General features: G+C 44.4%; 1 protein-coding gene across 2 annotated transcripts in view; it reads left to right on the top strand.

Annotated features, from left to right (window-relative positions):
- The window catches only part of IRE1-1 (inositol requiring 1-1), a 47508-nt gene that overhangs the window by 12707 nt on the left and 12967 nt on the right, over positions 1 to 21834 (top strand). The gene's annotated exons all lie outside the window — the stretch shown is intronic.

Raw genomic sequence — 21834 nt, 5'->3', positions numbered from 1 at the left:
TTTGGCTTCTCATGAGCCATCAAAGGATCTGTAGGATATGCCTGTAACATAGGAACACTAATAGGTGGCATAGGAGTTGCCGGACCACTGACTACAGGGCTTGTAGACACAATACTTGCTTGCTGGTTTTGATAACCAGCCATACCAAAAGTGCCCTATGGCATGCCAAAACTGCCCTGAACTCCATGAAATCCAGGCTGCATGCCTATATTACCATACATGGGGTTTGGCATAAAACCCTGTGTACCCCCAAACACTGTTCCTGGTACATAAATTTGGTTTTCAGGTGCATAACCAGCCATACTCTGAAATACAGATCCACCTCCAAAGTACCCAGGATGTACAGAGGTCGGTGGGAAAACCTGTGGTAAAGCCTGAAAACTGTTTCCCTGTCCATTTAGGCCAACATTTGGCTGCTGTAAAGTGGCAGGCTGAACTGGCAATGCCTGTGTAACTAGTGTTTCCGCCACCTGTTCCTGGACAGTTGGAACCAATCTTGGAGTCTCCATTGACTCTGCAAGCTGCCTTGGTGTTTCCACTGAATCTGCAGCATGCTTACCCTTATCTTGGATCTCTATTGGATCCGAAATCTTTGCAGATTGCCCAACTTGCTGTAAAGGAAGGGAGGGCTGCAAAAATGCCAAAAACCTTGGATTTTGCATCACTTGAGTAAACATACTCACAGCAGCAACTAACTGAGTCTTGACATCCATAGAAGAAGCTGTAAGAACTTGTGGCTCAACCATAACAGGAGGAGTAACAAACTGCGGAGGTCTAGAAGACTCTCCCACCTCATGAACAACAGGGATCTCCTGTGATGCAGACGCTTTCTCTTTGGTGTCTTCCTTTCTTTCAGACATAATGCACAATTCTGTGTCTTACACCCAAACAAACCCTGGCTCACTCTTTAGGGAAAAAGTGATTCGGTCCCGGCAATGGAACCATGTAACCGGCCTGTTCACTAGGAAGGGCGGTAGTGTACAACCAAAATAAATAAATGCTTTCACCCAATTTAACAGTCGCCCACTTTACCTGAACTTAAAGACACAGAATCGAGAAGACATACAGGAAGCTAGAATGCTCCTGTTGCAACATATACACCCTGTTGGCCCCTAAGTTAGGCGCCCCTTGCGGTATTTCTTTATTTTTAAAAAGAGAAAGTACAATGGGTTGTCTTTCACCTATTCTGGGTGAAATTTGACAGCATAACAGTACAATTACTGACCCAAATCAAGTTGACCAGGAGAGGAAACTCTGCCCAAGTTTGAATCTTCTGGTTGGAGTGCAGAATTGACCATTTCAACCTACTGTATTTACTGGTTCAGACCTGTTCTGAAACCTGTTTACAACTCATACTATTCCCTGTACTGTTCAGCCCACTGCAATTACTGGTTCAGACCTGTTTTGAAACCTGTTTTCAGTTCATACTGCTCCCTGCACTGTTCTGCATCATCTGTGCCAAATGCCCCTTCATTCTGACATCAATTGGGCTCTGAAATAACCTCTGAACAGTCCAAAAACAGGACTGATTCAGTGCTGTTTCAGACACTTACTTGGTGAGATTACCACCCTCACCTGTCCCTGCTGGGACAACATACAACTGCTCCTGTTCCTGGAGAAAGGAGGCTCTTGCCTCATGCAAAAACAGCATATTCCCACACAGCTGTACCTGAATCAGAAGAAAGGCCCTTGATTCTGCAGCATAACCATACTGTCAGGGAGAGAAAGAGAGAGTAGGAAGCAAGCTCAGCCCTCTGTGCATCATAGACAAGGTAGACGAGCTCTCAAGAGCTCTCCATCTGCAGCAATCCATCTCCCTTTCAGAAAATGGGCCCCCCATGCATTGAAACTCGTTTTTATGCTGCCCTCTCTCTCTCTCTTTTGGGAATTTATGCCCAAATTGTGACACATGGCATACATGTAACAATTTTCCTGTTTAAACCTTTCGGTCTAAAATTCTCCATCCTCGGTTCAAAATTTGACCTCAGCACAGACCAGAAGATTAATCCTCGTACAAAAACGAAGATAATGACGCGAACAGATTTTGGGGTCTAAAAATAGTAACTCCCTAAATTTTAGGAGTTGCTTCCATTGCATCCCCACTAGTCTTCTGACCATCTTTGCAGACTATGGCTACATCCAAATCTGTAATGTAGCTCAACTGAAAGTGAATTTCCACTGATGACCCCACATGGACTAATCTCTTGAAGATTTGTCCATCTTCACTTTGAACCAGTCTCTTCCAGGCTAGTTTTTCAACACACTTGTCCAGATACACTTTCACAAGTCTCTTCTAGACTTGTCAATCTACAGTGCCATCAGTCTCTTCCAGACTTATACTGGACCTTAACTGTCCAGTCTTGACTCACTAGACATTCCTGTCCGTTTCACATACTGGCCATGCAACTCAGGCGTTTAGATTTCAAGAGGGATCCTTCCAAAAAGAAAAACCAAATAAAATATGTAATAAAGAAATCAACAAAAAGGTAATAGTTGTCACAGTCTTGTGATACATTGTTTGATGGTTGGTGGCAAGCTCAGCAACCCTCTTGTTGGTTGGCAATGACCTTCAAAGGCTAGCAATGATGTCTTTCAAGGTGTGTACGACATGGGAGGAAGGGCTGACGTGGCTGATAGTTGAGAAGGTGAAGTGTGGAGTAGAATGGAATGCCCATTGTGGAGATATGGTAGGTTTTGCAAAAGAAAACATGAGTGTGCAACCACGACTAAAACACAGTGAACTCAAATACTAACACAAAACCACAAAAATGCAAAACGAAGATTGAATAATGAATGAAATGTGTAGAATGCTCACGGGGAGAACTGTCCATCAGCTGATGGATCTTGTAGAAGCGGATTGAGGGAGGAAAAATGACTTGCTACAGATGCAAACATAGAACGGGCCAATGCTGAAAATGTCAGAGTGCAGCGATGCGGAAGCATGGGACGAAGACTGAAAGAGAGTGAACACAAAGAGAAGAGAGAGAGAGAGAAGGAGAAAGTGAAACACAGAAGAAGGAAGAAAAGACAGATGCATCGGAGACAACCAAAGGCAAAGAAAAGGCCAATGTGACCTCTAGCGTGGTCATAGAGGAGCTTTCACATATAGAGGCTGATGCATTATGTGCAGTTGATTATGATGCCCTTGTATATCACCTGCAAGATATGCAGATTACCAAGGCTGATGTGATTGATGGACTCTTGTCAATTGATGATGGTGTCACTCAAACTAGATTGTAGACTCTGGTGCCTCTTTCCATGTGACTCCTTGCTTGGAGTGTTTTGCTATGTTCAATGCAGGTAGTTATGGAAAGCTGTATCTTGGAAATAACCATGCTTGCAACATTGATGGGATTGGCACAATATACTTGTCTTTAGACAATGGTCAAGAGCTTGTGCTAAAAGATGTCAGATATGTGCGTGGCATTAAAAAGAGTTTACTATCTGTTGGTCAGCTTGACTTGCATGGCTACACCACATTGTTTGGTGGTGGTTTGTGGAAAGTGAAAAAGGGTTCCATGCTGAATGCAAAAGGAACCAAGAAGGGCACTTTGTATTATTTGCACTGTAAAGCCTTGAATGACAAGCTTCTTGCAGTTGCTGAAATTTGCAGCCACTTGGAGTTATGGCATAAGAGATTAGGCCATATGAGCCAAAAAGGACTTGATGTCCTTACCTCTCTAAAGAGGGTTGATGGAAAAGGCTCTAAACTTGATTTTTGTAACAGTGTCAGTTTGGAAAGCAATTAAAAAATTCCTTTACTTTGGTGTCTCTTGTAAGTCCAATGTCTTGGACTTGGTGCATTTTGATGTATGTAGTATGCCCATGAAATCGTTGGGTGTGGTGCTGCATATTTTATCTCCTTTATTGATGATTGTTCCAAGAAGATTTGGGTGTACTTGCTAAAAAAAAAAAGTGAAGTGTTTGCTGTTTTTAAAACTTTTCACGCATTTGTGACCACTCAAACAGGTAGAAAGCTGAAATGGTTTAGAACTAATAATGGGGGTGAGTTTACATCGACTGAATTCAAGCCCTTTTGTGACTTGCATGGTATTAAGAGGGAGCTTACAGCCCCTTACAACCCTTCTTCAAATGGGGTGGCTGAAAGATATAACAAGACTTTATGTGAAAGAGTGTGGTGCATGCTGTCCACTGCTAATCTCCCTCATGCATTTTGGGGAGAGGCACTCAAAACCGTGGTTCACATTTGCAACCGCTCTCCAAATAGGTCCTTAAATAATGGCATCCCTGAGGAGGTTTGGTCTGGCAAATCGGCCTCATATGACTATTTACACATACTTGGCTGTGATGCTTTTGTACATGTTAGGGATGAGCTAAGGAACAAACTTGACCCAAAATCCACCAAAGGCATTTTCATGGGCTATGGTGATAAGGGAGTCCAAGAAAATTATTCGCAGCCGTAATGTTGTGTTCAATGAGGCAAAATTATTGAAAGCCACTTTAGCCTCTAATGAAGATTTGAAAAAGGTGAAGTTTTAGAGTTTGCAGCCACTTATTACTTCAGAAAATGAGCCTCAAGGTGCTGTACCACAGGCTGAAACTGATGATCAGCTTGTTATTTTTGAGCCAGATGATGATGGACAGCAAATAGAAGCTCAAGGAGGTCATGGACAGCAAGATAGGCTTGCTAATTATGAAAATGCAAGTGCACTTTTGCTTTATGGGATAAGCCCACACTTTCCTAGAAAAATCATCAATGAAGGTAACAAAGTATTCGCGCCACCCATAGACATGCAAGGCATAGGCCCACAAACATCGGAATGCACCAATGCCAAGGGCTCACTCATGCGTGGCCTACCCGATTTCTTATGCGTAGACCTATTCTGCTTACCATAAAGACAATGATCACACGAGTCAAAACATGTATAATCCAAAGGCGGAAGATACTGCAAACCAGATAACATTTTAATTCCCTTCAAAGACATGTGCCCTAAACGAGCATGCCAAAGTGATACATGTGGGATAGAACCCACTGCCAAAACATGGTCAACTGAGGACCCAGATACAACAAGAGGATAGAGGCTGCTAGCCTTGGCGCCTCTAGCAAGCACAAGTCTGCCACGAGTAATCTTCTAGGCAGAATCTCCAAAACATACATGAAATCCTGCATCATCCAGCTGTCCTGCAGACATAAGATTGCGCGTAAGCGCAGGTACATGACGTACATCCCTAAGCAAAAATGAACTGCCAGTGGAAAACTGCAACTGAATATCACCCATGCCCACAATGTCAAGAGACCTGTCGTCTCCAAGTCTGACTGAACCAGATATAGTGCGGTAAGAGCGGAACCACTCACGGTAAGGCGTCACATGGAAGGATGCTCCTGAATCCAATAACCAGCACTGTGCATACATACTAGATGTCTCAGTCAAGTGTGAAGCATCAGAAGAACTAGCTGCAAGTATAAACTCATCACCACCATCGGACTCCTCAGTCTGCATGACATTAATTTCCTCAATCTTGACGCTGGACTTCGCAGGTACTATGCTGCGATCAGAGGACTTCTCCTGCACTTTATCTTTCCCCTTATCCTTGCGCTTCTCATTGCGCAACTCATGACACTGTGGTCTAATATGGCCCTTTTTCCCACAATGATGACAAGTGACATTTGCATTGCGTCCACGCGACTTACTACACGACTTGCCACGAGATTTAGACCGACCCTTCTGCGAGTCACGGCCACGGTTATTACCACGATCATTCCTGTCATTCCTGCCTCTAACTGTCAAAGCATGACTACCACGAGAGGCATCCAAGTTTTTGCGATTCACCTCTTCCTGAAGAAGAGCACTCTCAACATCTGCCAATTTTAGAGTAGCACTAGAGGCACAAAGAGCAGTGCGGAATACATCCCATGACTCATTCAGAGTCCCAAGCAAGAAAAGAGGAGTTACTTCCTCTCCAAAGGTGATATCCTGCGAAGTCAGGTTCTTCAGTATAGCATGGAACTGGCTCAAGTGAGCAGGCATAGTCGCATTATCCTTCATGCGCAGATCCATAAGCTGCTTCAACCAGTACATCTGACTCGCCGGACTTTTCTTATCATAAAGATTCTTGATCTTATTCCATAGATTCCATGCACTCTGTGCTTCCTCAAATACATTATAATGTACCTGTTCAGTGAGAGACAATACAATCGTGGACTTGCATAGCTCATCAAGTTCAAGCCAGTCGTCATTGTCCATAGTTTCAGGCTGCTCCCCACTCAACCGAAGTGGCTTAATATGAGATTTTTGCACCAAGACCTGCCAAATTTGACTCTTCCAATAAGAGTAGTTGGTACCATCTAACTTTGTAATGTTAAAGATGGCACTATCATGCGAAGATGACGCCATTATGCAGGCTGGAAATGCCCAAACAGTCCAAAACTACTTGCTGTTTTACTGCAGAAACTGCCCAAAAATGACCAAAACGGGGTCCAAAGGACAAGCAAAGTGTGCCAAAAGTTGCTGCCCACTTAGTACTAGGTGCGGTACACCAAATCAGGATATTTCAGCATGAAAAGTACACCTCAGTCCACCAATAACTGCTTGCTGTAATAAATTGCAGGTATGCAGTCTAGAGAGCAAACTGTCCCAAAATAGGATCCAATGTCAAGCAAACAATGCTAGGTCCAAAGCCGGCATGAAACGGACATAAGCAAGGCCAATGACAGTGAAAAGAACATGAGCTCAACACCGAAGCATGTCAAAATAACATCTGCCAGTGAAAGGCACACCCCCAGACACTCTAGGCAAAGTGTTCCTGTAACTGCCAAAACCTGACACAAATAGGTGTCTGCTCAAAGAGAGAGATCCAAATATGAGACTCAGCGCATAAGCATCCTGTGAACCAAGAGTACATCAATGCATATCCATAAAGATCGGAGTATGATCCCAAAGTCTCAATGCGTATGTAGCTGCTCAAGACATAAACTGCTCCAAATACATGTAAGTGCTCCAATAGCATGCAACTGTCAAAGGTCAAGCAAGCATGTAAAATGCTCCCACTGGCACAAAAGGCGTACAAAGCGAGCTCAGAAGCTCAAACAACCCAAGAGAAAGCACCAGTGATAAGTGACCTTGTCAATGCATCAAGCGCATCCAAGAGAGCATGATATACATGAAGCACCGGTTGTATTAACCATGAAGCAATACATAAGCCCAAATAAGCTCTCGGTCAACTCAATGACATCCAAATAGCAACCAAGATCAGTGATCAAGTAAGCCGGGAATGCTCAAATACATCCAAATCCAAGCTCCAAATGTCGGTATGGCATACACGAACCAAATAGCATATGTCACGAACCAAAGCATGTAATGCAAAAGCCTAACTGTCAAGCAGAGACATGAGGTATAGGCGGTCCACGAGCATGCCAAGTCGGTCCAAATGCCAGTGAAGACGGAGCTAATGCGAAGCTCAAAAGCATCCCATAATCTCATACATATGCTCCAAGCCGTCTCCAAATGTCAGAGACATCATGCCAAAGCTCAAAGCATACATCCGGTATCGGTAGGTAAGTGCCAAAGCATGTAAAGTACCTTCAGCCCACTGTTATTCCAGCATGTATTTACTGTTCTAAACAGTAGAATTCAGCCCCGAATTCAAGCCAAAATCATGGTCAAACCAAATGCATACATCCCCAATACATCCGGGTAGGAAGTAGACCGCATACGGGCATCAAACAAGGTAACCGGAGTAGAGTATAAGCATCAAATGCCAATGCCAAGTGTGGCTGCCCTGTTTCCAGCACTGTATAATAGTAAATAACAGTCCCAAATCAGCCAATATTTCAGGCCAAAATCATGGCATAATCATGTGCATACATTCCCAAGGCACTAGGCATCATGTAGATCGCATACGGGCATCAAATAGCACAACCGGAATGGAGTATAAGCAACAAATGCTAATGCCAATGGTGCTGCCCTGTTTTCAGCCTGTTATGACAGTTTATGACAGTCCCAAATCTGAAGAGATCAGCCCCGAATGATCAAGACCAATGCCCAAAGCTTGAATGACATCAAACATGAAGTCTATAGCCCTCTTGATCAAGGTAGAGAGCAAGAAGCAATGGCCAAGTGTGGAGCTGAAGTAGATGAGTGCTCACAGCCTGGAAAAAAATGATGCAATCTGCCCTGTTGGTGCTGAACTTGCTGCTGCTCCACATGGGCTGAAAAGGGGGTAATGGGGGGCTCAAGAAGGGCCTATCAAAGGCCTATGACAAGCCTCTTTGAGCCTTGATAGGTGTAAGGCACAATATGAGGGGAATAAGCTTCAAGGGTTTGAAGCCATGGCTGCCCTTGCTGTTTGCAACCTGTAGACTGAAATAAAACCCTGAAAGAATGATCAAATACCTCAGTATCAATGCCTTGAAGGTGCCTCAATAGGCTGGGAAGGTGCTCGGGAAGCCGGGGAGTGACGGGAGCTCGGGGAGATCGGATATGGCTGCCGGGATGGAGATCCAATGCGTGAAGGGAGTTGATGCGAAGGTAGAGAAGCACCGAGTCGAGCTCGAGCAAGAGAATGCCAAGCTCTGATACCAGTTGAAAGGTGAGAAGGATCGAAGCTTGCACGCGAGCTATGCCGGGAGAGCAAGAGCAAGAAAGAGAGAGACAAGAAATGGGAACTCCAACAGTCACAATGTATGACCGGGCCTTCCTTTATTCAAACTGTCACTAAAAGAGTAAAGAATAAAGTGACGTGACGGGCGCCCGCCACCTGCAGTGTGCAGTGGCGGGTACTGTCAGTGTAGTAATACACGGGGCGGCACGGCGGAGGCGCCTTTACCCCCAACAATATGGACAACTTGCTAAAAAAGACCATAAAACTGCAATAAATGTAGTCTGATTGCATGGAAAAATACAACAAATAATGTCATGGCATCCCAGACAGTCTGGAAGCATTTAGGCATTGGCAAGAGGTGTAAATCAATTGGCAAACATAGGGAAATGGCCTAAAATAGGAGAAATGCATACTAAAATCCTAGAGCTCCCATGCCTTTGTCAGACTTTGATAGGAGCTCACAATCGGGAGATAACAAACCGACAATACTAAAAGTGACAAGCTAACACCCGAGAGTGTTTGAAGGCCCAACAATCTCAGGTGATGAAGCATAGAAGTCTTGGACAAAGTCTCCGTGAAGAAATTCGTTCCTCAATAGGATAGTAGGCCACTGCTAACTCGGAATCCATGATCTACTCCTGTACATAGTGGTATTGAACCTTGATGTACTTCATGCGAGAATGAAACACTGGATTCTTTACTGGAGCGAGGGCACTCTAGTTGTCCATGTGTAGCTCTATAGGTCCTATCTATGGAAAGCCAATCTCTGCCAACAAGCGACGAAGCCAAACTGCCTTTATAGCTATAGAACAAAGGGCGCGATACTCAGCCCTTAAAGAGGAAAGGGCCACTGTAAGCTGCTTCTTATTGCTCCAAGAGATAGTGCATGTTCCAAGGAAGACGACATAACCTATAGTGGACTGTATTGAATCCACATCACCTGCCTTCATGAAAGAAGATAACAAAGCCACCACAATAGAGATGTCGCTGGCTGAGTGTGGATCAGCCAGATCAAAGAGCCAATGAGGCACCTGTAACGGGTAGCATCACTAAGGGGATCTCTTGCTACCATAAGCTTGGACTCTGGGTCCATGGGGCAAGAAATAGGCCAACACTCAGCCATACCAAACTCCAAAAGAAGCTCAGAGATGTACTTGTGCTAGGAAAGAAAAATGCCATGTGCCATCTGATAGATTTCCAATACAAGGAAAAAGTGTAGGATCCCAAGATGTGTCATGTCAAACTCCTAGCCCAATATTTGCAGAGTACAATCAACCTCCTATGTGTTGCTATTAGTAATAATGAGGTTGTCAACATACATAATGACCAAAATGCACTTGTCCTCTACAACCTTATAATAAAGGTTGAGGTCATGATCTAATTAATGGAAGCCACAATCCAAGAAGAATTGATCAAACCGCTGATACGAAGTCCTAGGAGCTTGCTTCGGGCCATAGAGGGCCTTTCGCAACCTATAAACATGGTCCTCCTTCCCTTACATAGGAAAAATAGGAGGAGGTGAGACATGAGGGAAATCTGGAAGTCCCTCCATCTTCCTCCTTGAATCCTGCCGAATAGCATCAAGATTCAAATGCTTTAATAGTATGCCAAACCAATCTAAGCTTGTGTGAAGCCTGCACAACAAGGGCTATGAGTGTGTAGAGTCCACTCTCGTGTACTTGTCCAAAGAGCAGCTCTTGAAGATGCATCCTCCACTATAATTGCATCCTGGGTAAAGATGACTCGAGTACCTAGTTGAATAAGATCGTAAACAGACAAAAGGTTAAAGCCCAAAATTGATACATAGAAGTCTTTGGTCGAAAAGAAATGTTGTTCGGGCAATAAAGAAATGGTTCCCACTCCATGCACATGACTAAAGAGTTGTTACTAATGGTGACGTATTTCCTTGTGGATCTCATGTTCATGAAGCCAACCTTAGCGGTAAGTCATGTGGGAAGAGGCCCCACTATCCACGAGCCAAGACTTCTCCTCTGAAGAAGAAATAAGTGGCATATCCTCCATCTCAAACAAGTATACAAAGGCAGATTCTATGGTAATGGATGTGGCCTTACAATCATTGGACCTCTCATTAGGCTTCAAATGGGGGTACTTTTGCCAACACTTCTCACGGTGAGTGTCCTTCTCACAATATGGGCACTTGGGCTTCTTATTCTCATCCTTGGAATCATCCTTCTTGTCTTTCTATTTCTTAGCTTGGGGCTTTCCCTTCTGCTTCTTGGCCCTTGGACTTGCAGTAAAAGCCTTCCTGGAGCTGGATCCACTAGTTTCTACCTCTTTGAGATGCTCATCATGCTCCAAGACAAGCGGTGAAAGCTCCTTCTAAAGAAGTATATTTGGAGTCCTCGATGTTAGAAGGCTGGTGTAGAAAACAGTGTACTTAGGAGATAGCAGTTGAGTCAATAGAATCATGGCCATATCCTTTGAAGATATCATCCTTCCGAGGGACGCAAGCTCGTTTTGCATATCTTCTAGTTTGTTGGTGTGATCCTTCATAGAAGGAGAGTCATCAACATCGAGCATTCGAAGCTTATTCTCCAAGGAGATTTTGTGGGTAAACATCTTCTGATGGTAAAGAGATGCAAGCTTCTTCCACACCTCTGCCGTAGTCTTCAATTTGCAAACATAAACCAAGACAGAATCTTATAAACTCATAAAGAGAAAGGATCGGGCTCGAGAGTTGAGCCAATCCTAGAGGACTGCATGATCCAATGATGTCTCTTGGTGTCCTCATGGGATTGGCACGTCCTGCATATCCTCTGGTTTGTTGATGTAATCCTTCATAGAAGGAGAGTCATCAACATCGAGTATTCAAAGCTTATTCTCCAAGGAGATTTTGTGGGCAAACGTCTTTTGATGGTAAAGAGATACAAGCTTCTTCCACACCTCTATCATAGTCTTCAATTTGTAAACATGAACCAAGACAGAATCTTGTAAACTCATAAAGAGAAAGGATTGGGCTTGAGAGTTGAGCCAATCCTAGAGTCCAAAGGACCACCCTAGAGAGATTAAGGCATCAAACAAAGGGTGCTCATTGGCTGCCCAATGGTCTACTAGGACCTAAAAAGGCGATGTAAAACCACTTTGAACTTTTTTTTTTGTTTGGAAGTGTCTGTTAGCGTGCCACTTTTAGTATTGTCATTTTGTCATCTCTCTCGATTGTGGGCTTCTATTAGAGTCTAATGGAGTCATAGGACCATTCCTCTATATCTTGGTGTTTTTTTTGCAAATAAAGTGTGGCTAATTATATTACTTCAGAGAAAAAACCAGAATACAAGGAAGTGCCCATGCTCGATAGACTAGTTGGAGCTAATACAGAGTCATAGATATATCAAATATACAAGCCTCTCAAGGCGATCTAGGGGGGATGGGGGCAAGTAGCCATGGAGGGTGGGGGGGGGGGTGTATCGCCATTTGGGGCTGCCTGCCTACATCACAAAAAACAGATCCTAGCTGCCCCATGTGCACATGAAATGAAAATTGAGCTCCTGCCGAGCTTGAGACTCGCCTTGCACCTGGTCCCATTGGCCGCGGAGGGAGTGGATGATGGAGGCCCAGAGCTCTGCTAACGTCGCCTGTGTTGAAAGTCTCTCCCCGCCAAAAACCGCATGACACCGTGCCTTCCAGATATGCCATCCAATAAGACTCCCTGTGATCTCCCATACCTCAGAGCAGTCTGCTATGGGCTCCAGTACCTGGCGGATGGGTAGAGCCGCCAAACCGACTGCATCCCAGCCTTATACAAAAGGTGACGGCCCTGGCTAATTACCTGCCAGCAGAAAGCTCCCCATGAGATATATCCAAGGTTGGGTGCTGTACGGCGGAGGATGCGGCATGCTCCTCTCCACATGAGTTGCGTCGCCTTACACGACCAAAGGCAGTGCTTTGGGGACTCCATAGGCTTGAGTGTGTAGCATTTACAATCTCCCTTCTTCTGCATCTGGGCTAACTAGCTCCCCATTGCCAGGCCTCCATGTGCCACCAGCCACAAGAAGTACGATACCCTCCTTGGTCTCCAACTATCCTATAGGCGGCACTAGAAGGTCCGTCGGAAAGCCTCTGTGATGCTGTGCTCCACCCAATGCGTGCTACGCGATGGTGCCCAATCCATGTCCTCCTATATTAGTACGTATCTGCCAATCGTGGCTATGTACTCTAGGAACCTTGGTGGCTTCTTGGCGACGGTAGTGACCGGCCATAGCCACTCTCCTGGATCCCACTCCAGCTCGTCAAGTGGCCTGCCTTCCCACATCCAGAGGTGCCACTCCTTGAGCTCTTCCCAGAAGACATAAGGGTCCAGCCGCCATGTCTTCCTCTGAAGGCAACCACTCGAATCCTCATCCATGAAAGGACAATTGAATCAGTCCTTTTTCTAACAGCTCATTTACCTGACTCATAATCTCCTCCTATTGGGCTGCACTGACTCTATAGGGTGGTTTATTAGGAGGGCTACTTCCAGGGATAAGGTCTATGCCATGATCTTTGGGTCTTTTAGGTGGTAGCTGCCGTGGAAGTGACTGAGAGAAGCAATCGCGATCCTTCTCTAATTTAGACATATTCCCAACATTCTCACTATTCTCCTTATCCTTAGCAAAAACTAAATATGTTGAAAGATGATTTTTCATTACTTTAGAAATAGTAGCTGCAGATACAACAGGGACAAATTCCCCTTTCAACTTTACATCAAGTGTGAGTGTCTTCCCCTTATGTTGAATAGTGATCTCTTTTGCATATGAATCAATCACTGCATGCATACGCGGTGACACCATGGCATACCAAGCAACACATCACAACCCTCAAGTGGAGCAATGTAAAACTCTTCGCTGTCCACATATCCTTGTATGTGCAACCGAAGCTTTCCAATGAGTGGTGTGATAGGTTCTGCATGACCCTTACATGCCATTCCAACTTTCCCTGTGGCTCCCATCTCATCCTCTTTGATGCCTAGACGAGCTGCCATGTCAGTAGAGATGAAGTTGACTCGTGTGCCATTATCAAAGAAGATCAACACATGCTGATCCCTAATTTTGCCCCATGCTCTACACAACTCAGTAGCATCATCATTGGGAAATCCCATTGATGTTTTGGGCCTTTTACCCTTAGGATCTCCTTGATTTTCTGATTTTGCAGCTGTCAGTAGAGATGAAGTTGGCTCGTGTGCCATTATCAAAGAAGATCAACGCATGCTGATCCCTAATTTTGCCCCATGCTCTACACAACTCAGTAGCATCATCATTGGGAAATCCCATTGATGTTTTGGGCCTTTTACCCTTAGGATCTCCTTGATTTTCTGATTTTGCAGCTTGTTGCCTATTGGGACAGTCCTTGGCAATATGACCCTCCTATTCACAAATAAAGCATTTATTTGCAGCCATCAATTCCCTAAGTTGTGCCAATGTTTTCGAGCCCTTTCTTTGCTGTTTTGGCCTCTTTTCAGGCTGGTTTTCAGATATGCCCCTTTTCTCAGCCTTAAACAACTTTTTATTCGGCTTCTCCCCGCTCTCTTGGAAGCTCGAATCCTTTCCACGCAACAAAGCATTGGCTGTAGCAGCAGTCTCTATGAGTTGAGACATGCTAGACATGGTGGATTTTATGCAAAAATCCGTGATTCCTTTGGGCAGTCCACATACATATTTTTCCACTTGCTCATGAAGGGGTATGGCACAATAAGAAGTGACGGGCAGCAATGCATCCCAAAACTTCTTATTGTATTGCTCTAAATTCTTGCATTCCTTTGCATCAAGCTGTTCCAAGCTATCATGATGTCCACCTGAAAGGTACTAGTCAACCAATTCAATGCAAACATTTGCTTGAATTGTACCTATGTTGACGGTGCTTTACCTTGCATCAAGAGCGTGGATCACCACTGCAATGCATTCCCCTTCAAGAAAGTGGTTGCCTTTCGAATCTTAGAGGATTCGGTGAAATTTCCCCCTGAATAGGCTGCATCAAACTGCTGAATGAAGGTCAAAGCTTTCAGCCTATCTTGTGCACCACTGAAGGACTCAAACTTCACTGCTTTTCCACCCTCATCATAGTCTTTTGCTTCCCCTTTGGGAGTCAAGTTGTCGTACACTGGCTGCTGCAAAAAGGGTGCATTTGCTGTATTTACATCATGACCAAGCCCAAATGAAGCATTTGCATGACCAGCAGTCATTTCTTGAGCCCCATAAGCATTCAGGGGTACAGATGCATTGCCAAACATTCCACTTTGTGCCCCAGGCATCAAGCCAATGTTACCATACATAGGGTTTTGCACATTTCCAGCCATACCCGAATACAATGGGCCTTGCACACCATGCATTGGCTGCTGCATACCATAGGGATTTGTGCCATGCATTCCTGTATGCGGCCCTTGGCCAACCATTGCATGAAAAATCGTGCTACCACCAAAGTATCCTGGCTGCCCCATCATAGCATGCATGCCTGGCTGTCCAAAATCCATTGGATTGGCACTTCCATAATGGCCTTGCATTTGCATTCCTTGCCCCATAGGTACCAACTGTTTAGCTTCATTGGCCTCTTTAGGAGCTTCAAGTGAAGGATTTGGCACTACCTTCGGTGCACCTTGCTGTCCCGAAGGTGTAGAAGTTGACTTCTTTTTCTTGCCCTTGCTGTCCTTCTTCGGAGCATTCAAAAATCGGGTGAACTGAGGATCCTTTGCCAATTCAGCAAAGAGATTTGCTGCTGTCCTCATCCGATTCTTGAACTAGTCAGCAAATTCCTCTTCACTTTGCTGGTCATCTACCTCATGACGGCTCGAAGGCCCTGCGTCTTGCCCAACAATAACATTTTCAGCTTGTTGTTTATCATGAGAGCCTTGTCCAAGATTAGACATTGCATTTCCTTCATTTCCATGAGAATGTCCATATTGAGAGGCATCATTACTGTTTGATTCCATCTATATGAAGACTTGTTGTAATTTCTCAGCTGAGCACAAAACTCAGCACTAGCACAAAGCTTTAGCTTGCAATTAGGTGCCTCGGGCTCACCAAATCAAGAGATTGAGTGATTATCCCGGCAATGGAACCATGAAACCAGCCTTCCTTCTCGGATAGGGTGGTTTAACCTGATTAAGCACGTAATTACAACAATCAGCAAATAAACATAAACTGAAATGCTCACTTTACCTTCATAAACTTGGACAATGGAAACCTTGTTGGCCCCAAAACTGGCGCCCCTTTCGGTATTTCTTTAATTTCAATCGGTGATGGATAAATTACATGCCGAGATTTCATGATCTCCTAGGCTGATTCAAAAGCCCCTTGCTGTTCCAATAATCAACAAAGCATTCGGGCAAATTGCCACTTGATTTTCACCCAAGACTTGCTCTAATGAAACCCCAACTGGTCAAATGCTGCCCCAAATTCACAATAGATGGGCTGGCATCTGAAATCCTCACAATTCCACGAATTTCCGGTACTGATTTTAGTGTACAATGCCTTTGACTGATGGCACGGGTCCCAAGGTGGTTGCTAAACCCTAATTACTGCTGTAATTTAGGGTTTACACCAGTAAACTCTCTGTTGTCCACTAAATTTAGCTGTACTCTGCTACCAATGGCTGAGAATTGCTGAGAATGCTTGAGCATAGACTGGAGGAGATGAGAGAATGCTGTAGAAAGAGAGAAAATCAGCTGAAATGTATCTTTTGATTCGTAGCTCTGATGACAAATCTGATGGTACCAACAACTTCAAAAGGGGGGTAAAACACTAGCTTGGCTGGCGAGCCCTCCTCTTCTACCGTCGCCTCTCTTGAGGCGGAAGAGAAAACCTGCTTCCCCCTGTCCTGTTGCGGCTCGCGATTAGTTATTGTTGCCTCTCAGAGCCAAATCTGATCACCTCCTCTCTCTCTACCAAGTTCCGAATGGCTGCAATTTAGCTTCCACCACCCTCCAACAGCCTTCTCCCTAGTTTTCATGGGAAAGTTTTGCCAAGTGACAGCCTTCCTAATGCATTTTCAGCCATTAAATTAATTTTTCAGAATTAATTAATTCTGAAAATTAATTTCAGTCCTTTTTACCCTACCCAAAATTAAACATGCCCATCTGTAATGAAATTGGCTAGGACATTTGTAACTTGGAGTGGTTCCCAACCTTTGTTGACCCTTAGACTAGCATTAATTAATTAATTAATGCTAGTCCCTAGTGTCACCATTGACACTTAATGGCCAAACAATTGTCCTAGGTCCAATCTGGCACCAACTGACCACCAAAACCCAGTTGGCATAACTTAACACAACTTTTGCCTTTAACACCCACAACATCCTCGGGGTCCTTGGCCCGTTCCCATGAAATAACTGTTGAAACCAGCCTTCCTTCTTGGAATGGGTGGTGATAACCTGATTTAAGAGTTAATTACAGCAATAAATAATTGCACATAAAATGAAATGCACACTTTACCATAACATTCTTGGACAGTAGACACCCTGTTGGCCCCAAAATTGGCGCCCCTTGTGGTATTTCTTTAGCTTTCATTCAATTGGAAGGAGTACAGCTTGAGATTCTTCAATCTCCTACTACTAACCAATTGCTCTTGCTGTCATAAATGACCAGCAAGCCTTTTGGGTCATTTGCCCCTTGATTCACCCAGGACTTCTTCTCCAATTTGACCCTTGGCTGGCCAAATGCTGCCCCAAATCAATTTGGGATGGGCTGGCTCCTGAAATCCCTTGATAATCTTCAATCATCAGCTGCTGATTTCAGTCCCTTGAGCCTTTAATCTTTGGCACAGATCCCAAGGTGGCTGCTAAATCCGGGATATATCAAATCTCTTGATTTGGTGGGCTCGAGGCACCTGATTGCAAGCCAAAGCTTTGTGCTAGTGCTAATCTTTGTGCTTAGCTGAGAAATTACAGCAAGATGTCTTCATACAGTGGGATGCAATCAAGCAGTAATGATGCCTCTCATGATGCACATTCACATGGGGAAGAAGGAAATGCAATGCCTGATCTTGGACAAGGCACGAATCATGGACAACATGCTGAAAATGTGGCTGAAGGCCAAGATGTTGGACCCTCAATGCAGAAAGAGGATGATGATCAACAAGGGGAAATGGAATTCGATGATGCATTCAAGAATCGAATGAGGGCAACAGCCAATATCTTGGCTGAATTGACAAAAGATCCTTAGTTTACTCGGTTTTTGAACACTCCTACGAAGGACAACAAGGGCGAGAAGAGAAAATCCTCTTCTAGAACTTCGAGACAGCAAGATGCACCGAAGAACAAGCCAAAGCCTTCTCAAGATGCTCCTAAAGATGCTCATGGTCAAAAGCAGTTGGTGCCAGTTGGGCAAGAAATGCATATGCAAGTTCATGATGTAAATGCTAATCCTATGGTTTTTGGACAGCAAGGTTTGCATGAGAATTTGGGGCAGCCAGCTTACTTTGGTGGTAGCACAATTTTTCATGCTATGGTGGGTGAGCGACCGAATGTGGGAATGTATGGCACACCTTCCCATAACTTTCGGCAACCAATGCATAGCTTGCATAACCCAATGTGCTCGGGTATGGCTCATGGAATGCATAATCCGATGTATGGTGGCATCGGTATGATACCTAGTGTACAAAATCACGCATATGGGCAAGCATGGGTACCCCGTCGTGCTTTTGGGGCTCAAGGAATAAGTGCTGGTCATGCAAATGCTCCGTTTAATGCTGGCTATCATGGAAATTGCCTCTGCACTAGCAGATACACTATGCCTTTCATGTGAGCTTGTTGAGGCCTTTTTATGCTGATGTGCCTAAGGATGTATCTGCTGAAATTCAGTCCAATGTAGAGGAGCTGAATGATATATTGGTATCGGAGCAGATTTTGACACATAAATAGAAAAGGTCAAAGGTAAAACTTCCATAAGCTATTGGGTGAAGTTTCACAACTGTTCACTGATGGATGCTAAATGGATGGAAGAAGATGACTTGGCAGACTATCCTCAATTGTTGCAGCTTTACCTTGATGCCTTTTAGTTAGAGCCGACTTTGGATCGGGCTCTTTTAGGTTCAGCAAGGCAAGGGTCCAGAGTACCACCTGATACTCAAGGGGGGAGGTAGCACTTCCACTCCTCCAAGAATGGACTGCTCTCATGTATAGTGGATCTCGGATGTATTCAGCATGCATCCAAGATACTGTGCTGACAGTGTGTCTGCCATGAGGTCAATATTCAGTGTACTAGTCACTGTGGTATGTATGCAGATGGGTATGGTTTTCACTGCAGCTCTAAAACTGTACATTTGCATCAGGTTATGATCATGAGAGATTGATTACCGAGTGCTGGTTTTCAGTGTATGATCATTAGTTTCGGTGGTATTCAGCTGGTTCTATGGACAGCAGCATGTGTACTGAATGCCATTGACAATTCAGCCATGGTTTCGGCTCGGTTTATACTTTACTATGGTTGTGTAGTTAGCGTTGTTGAGAAACAAGAGTTTGGGATGCATCCGATGAGTTTCTGGCAACAGTTCTGGACTATTGTTGAGCTTTATGCTATGTTTATGCTGGCTGGAAATTTTCAGCAAATGGTGGGCATATGAGATAGTTAGCCAGTAGTGGCTAATGTTGTGTTGACTATGATGCCTTGTGAAAATTCCAATGCAATATTGTATACTTTGACACATTACAGTGCAATCGAGGACGATTGCAAGGATTTGAAGGGGGTGGTCTGTCACAAGGACGTGAAAATTTGATCCTTTGCTTATGTTTAATTGACATTTGATTAAATGATTAATCAAATGTGCAATTAAACGATGCACATGTGTTGCGCATGTGAGGTGCAAGCTACTTTTTCACAGTTGAAGGCCTAGGGACCCTGTGAAAAAGATAGATGTCAAAGGCAAAAGTTGTAACAAGTTACACTTGTTAGATTCTAGGTGAATTTTGGTGTTAGTTTGCCCTTAGGACCATTAATTGGCCATTAAGTGTCAGTGGTGACACTAGGGACTAGGCATTAATTAATGGATTAATGCTTGTCCAAGGGTCAATTAATGCATGGGACCACTTTGGGTTGCAAATGGCCTAGCCAATTAATTTTTGGATGGGCAAGGTCAATTTTCTGGGCATGGATTAAGGGCTGAATTAATTTTAATTAAATTGTTGAAAATTGCTGAAAATAGATTAAGAATGCTGCCACTTGGCAAAACTTTCCCATGCAAGTGGGGGAAAGGCTAAATAGAGCTGAACGGAGAGGGAAATCTCGTTTTTTCATTTTGGAGCTGTTGGAATGTGGATGCCAGCTTTTGGGGCCATTTCCCAGCCATTGGAGACCATTTTGGTGATGGAGATTGCATATTCTTGACCTTGGGAAGTTGGCAATTGCTGTTGATGCACTTTCTACCTGAAGATCACAGTCTCTTATGCTCCTATTGTTGTTGGTGCATTCGTTTGGGGCTGGTGCAGCAGGGCAGCAGCTGATTTTGATCAGTTCTTCGTGACAAATCTCAAAATTTTCTCTCTTTACAGCATTCTCTGATCTCCTTCAGCCTATGCTCAGCCATTCTCAGTAATTCTCAGCCATTTGGAGGAGATTTCAGCCATTTTTGGTGGGCTGATCTGTAATTTCTGCAGTAAGCCCTAATTTACAGCAGAAATTGGGGTTTAGCAGTCACCTTGGGATCCGTGCCAGAGTTTGAAGGCTGAAGGGACTGAAATCAGCAGCTGATGATTGAAGATTATCAAGGGATTTCAGGAGCCAGCCCATCCCAAATTGATTTGGGGCAGCATTTGGCCAGCCAAGGGTCAAATTGGAGAAGAAGTCTTGGGTGAATCAAGGGGCAAATGACCCAAAAGGCTTGCTGGTCATTTATGACAGCAAGAGCAATTGGTTAGTAGTAGGAGATTGAAGAATCTCAAGCTGTACTCCTTCCAATTGAATGAAAGCTAAAGAAATACCGCAAGGGCCGTCAATTTTGCGGCCAACAGGGTGTCTATTGTCCAAGAATGTTAAGGTAAAGTGTGCATTTCATTTTATGTGCAATTATTTATTGCTGTAATTAACTCTTAAATTAGGTTATCACCACCCATTCTAAGAAGGAAGGTTGGTTTCATGGTTCCATTGCCGGGATTTGAACCCGGGTGGCCTGGGTGAAAGCCAGGTATCCTAACTAGACTAGACGACAATGGAAAAGTAGCTTGCACCTCACATGTGCAACACATGTGCATCTTTTAATTGCACATTTGATTAATCCTTTAATCAAATGTCAATTAAACATAAGCAAAGCATCAAATTTTCACGTCCTTGTGACAACTGCCATGTGTATCACATGTGCTAAGCAACCTTGCACATTTGATTAATAACTTAATCAAATGTTACTAGCAAGATTAAAGCATCTCAAAATTTCACGTCCTCGTGACAACAGAGTTGCCTACCAATTATCTTTACCAGTGTCTTATAGGCCATTGACAACAAGATGATCGGTTTCCACTGGGATAGCTCCAACTGGTCTCCCCCCTTTGGGGAGGAGATTGATAAGACCTGCCGAAAGATTCTTTGGCATCCGTTCCGAAGTGAAAGTCTCTTGGAAAGCTAGCAGCAAGGGGTCCTTTACCACCTGCCAGTAGGTAGTGAAGAAGGCCTTAGAGGGGCCATCCTCTCTTGGGCATTTTTTCCCGTCGTGTGTATGGAAGGCTGTCAGAGTGCAGCGGTGCGGAAGCGTAGGACTGAGAGAGAGAGAACGCAGAGAGAGAAGGGAGAGAAAGAGACAGTGTACACTGAAGATCTGCTGTATAAAGAATGCTGAATACAAAGATATACACGGGCGCAGTGCGCTGGACTGCGTGTCTCCACCTCGACGATGCGACCTGCTGTCCACCTCGAAGTCTGCTGCAGTCTGCACTGTCTGCTGTCAGAAATCTGCGAACAGAGACAGAGATCTGCACGGCACCGGTCTGTAATCTGCGACAGAGAATAGTGGCCAGACTGCTGAAAACGTCAGCAATAAATAGGCGAAAAATCACCTAGAACGGGGCTCAAAACTGGGGCGCAGCCTGGAATAAAATGGCTGCAGGCAGTCGGACTGCCACGTGGCAGTTCGACTGCACAGTCCGACTGTCCAGCTGGACTGTGCAGCTGCTGCCTGCACCTGCTGCCTGTAAACAGGCTATGATCTCTGACACCCCCTCTCAGAGCCTGGACAGGGCAGAAGCCTGAGGGATCTGGAATGTTGCCGAAGTAGAGCCTGAGGAAGTGCCTTCGTAAACAAATCCGCAAGATTATCCTCCGTCTTGCAATACTCCACAGTGATGGTCTCATCCAAAAGCTTT

The sequence above is a fragment of the Lygodium microphyllum genome, chromosome 22 (genome assembly GCF_053477565.2).
Source record: "Lygodium microphyllum isolate KBCC chromosome 22, Lygodium_microphyllum_v1.1.10, whole genome shotgun sequence".
NCBI classification, from domain to species: Eukaryota; Viridiplantae; Streptophyta; class Polypodiopsida; order Schizaeales; family Lygodiaceae; genus Lygodium; species Lygodium microphyllum.
Note: the sequence above shows the minus strand (reverse complement) of the source record. Positions and strands in the feature narration are given on the sequence as shown.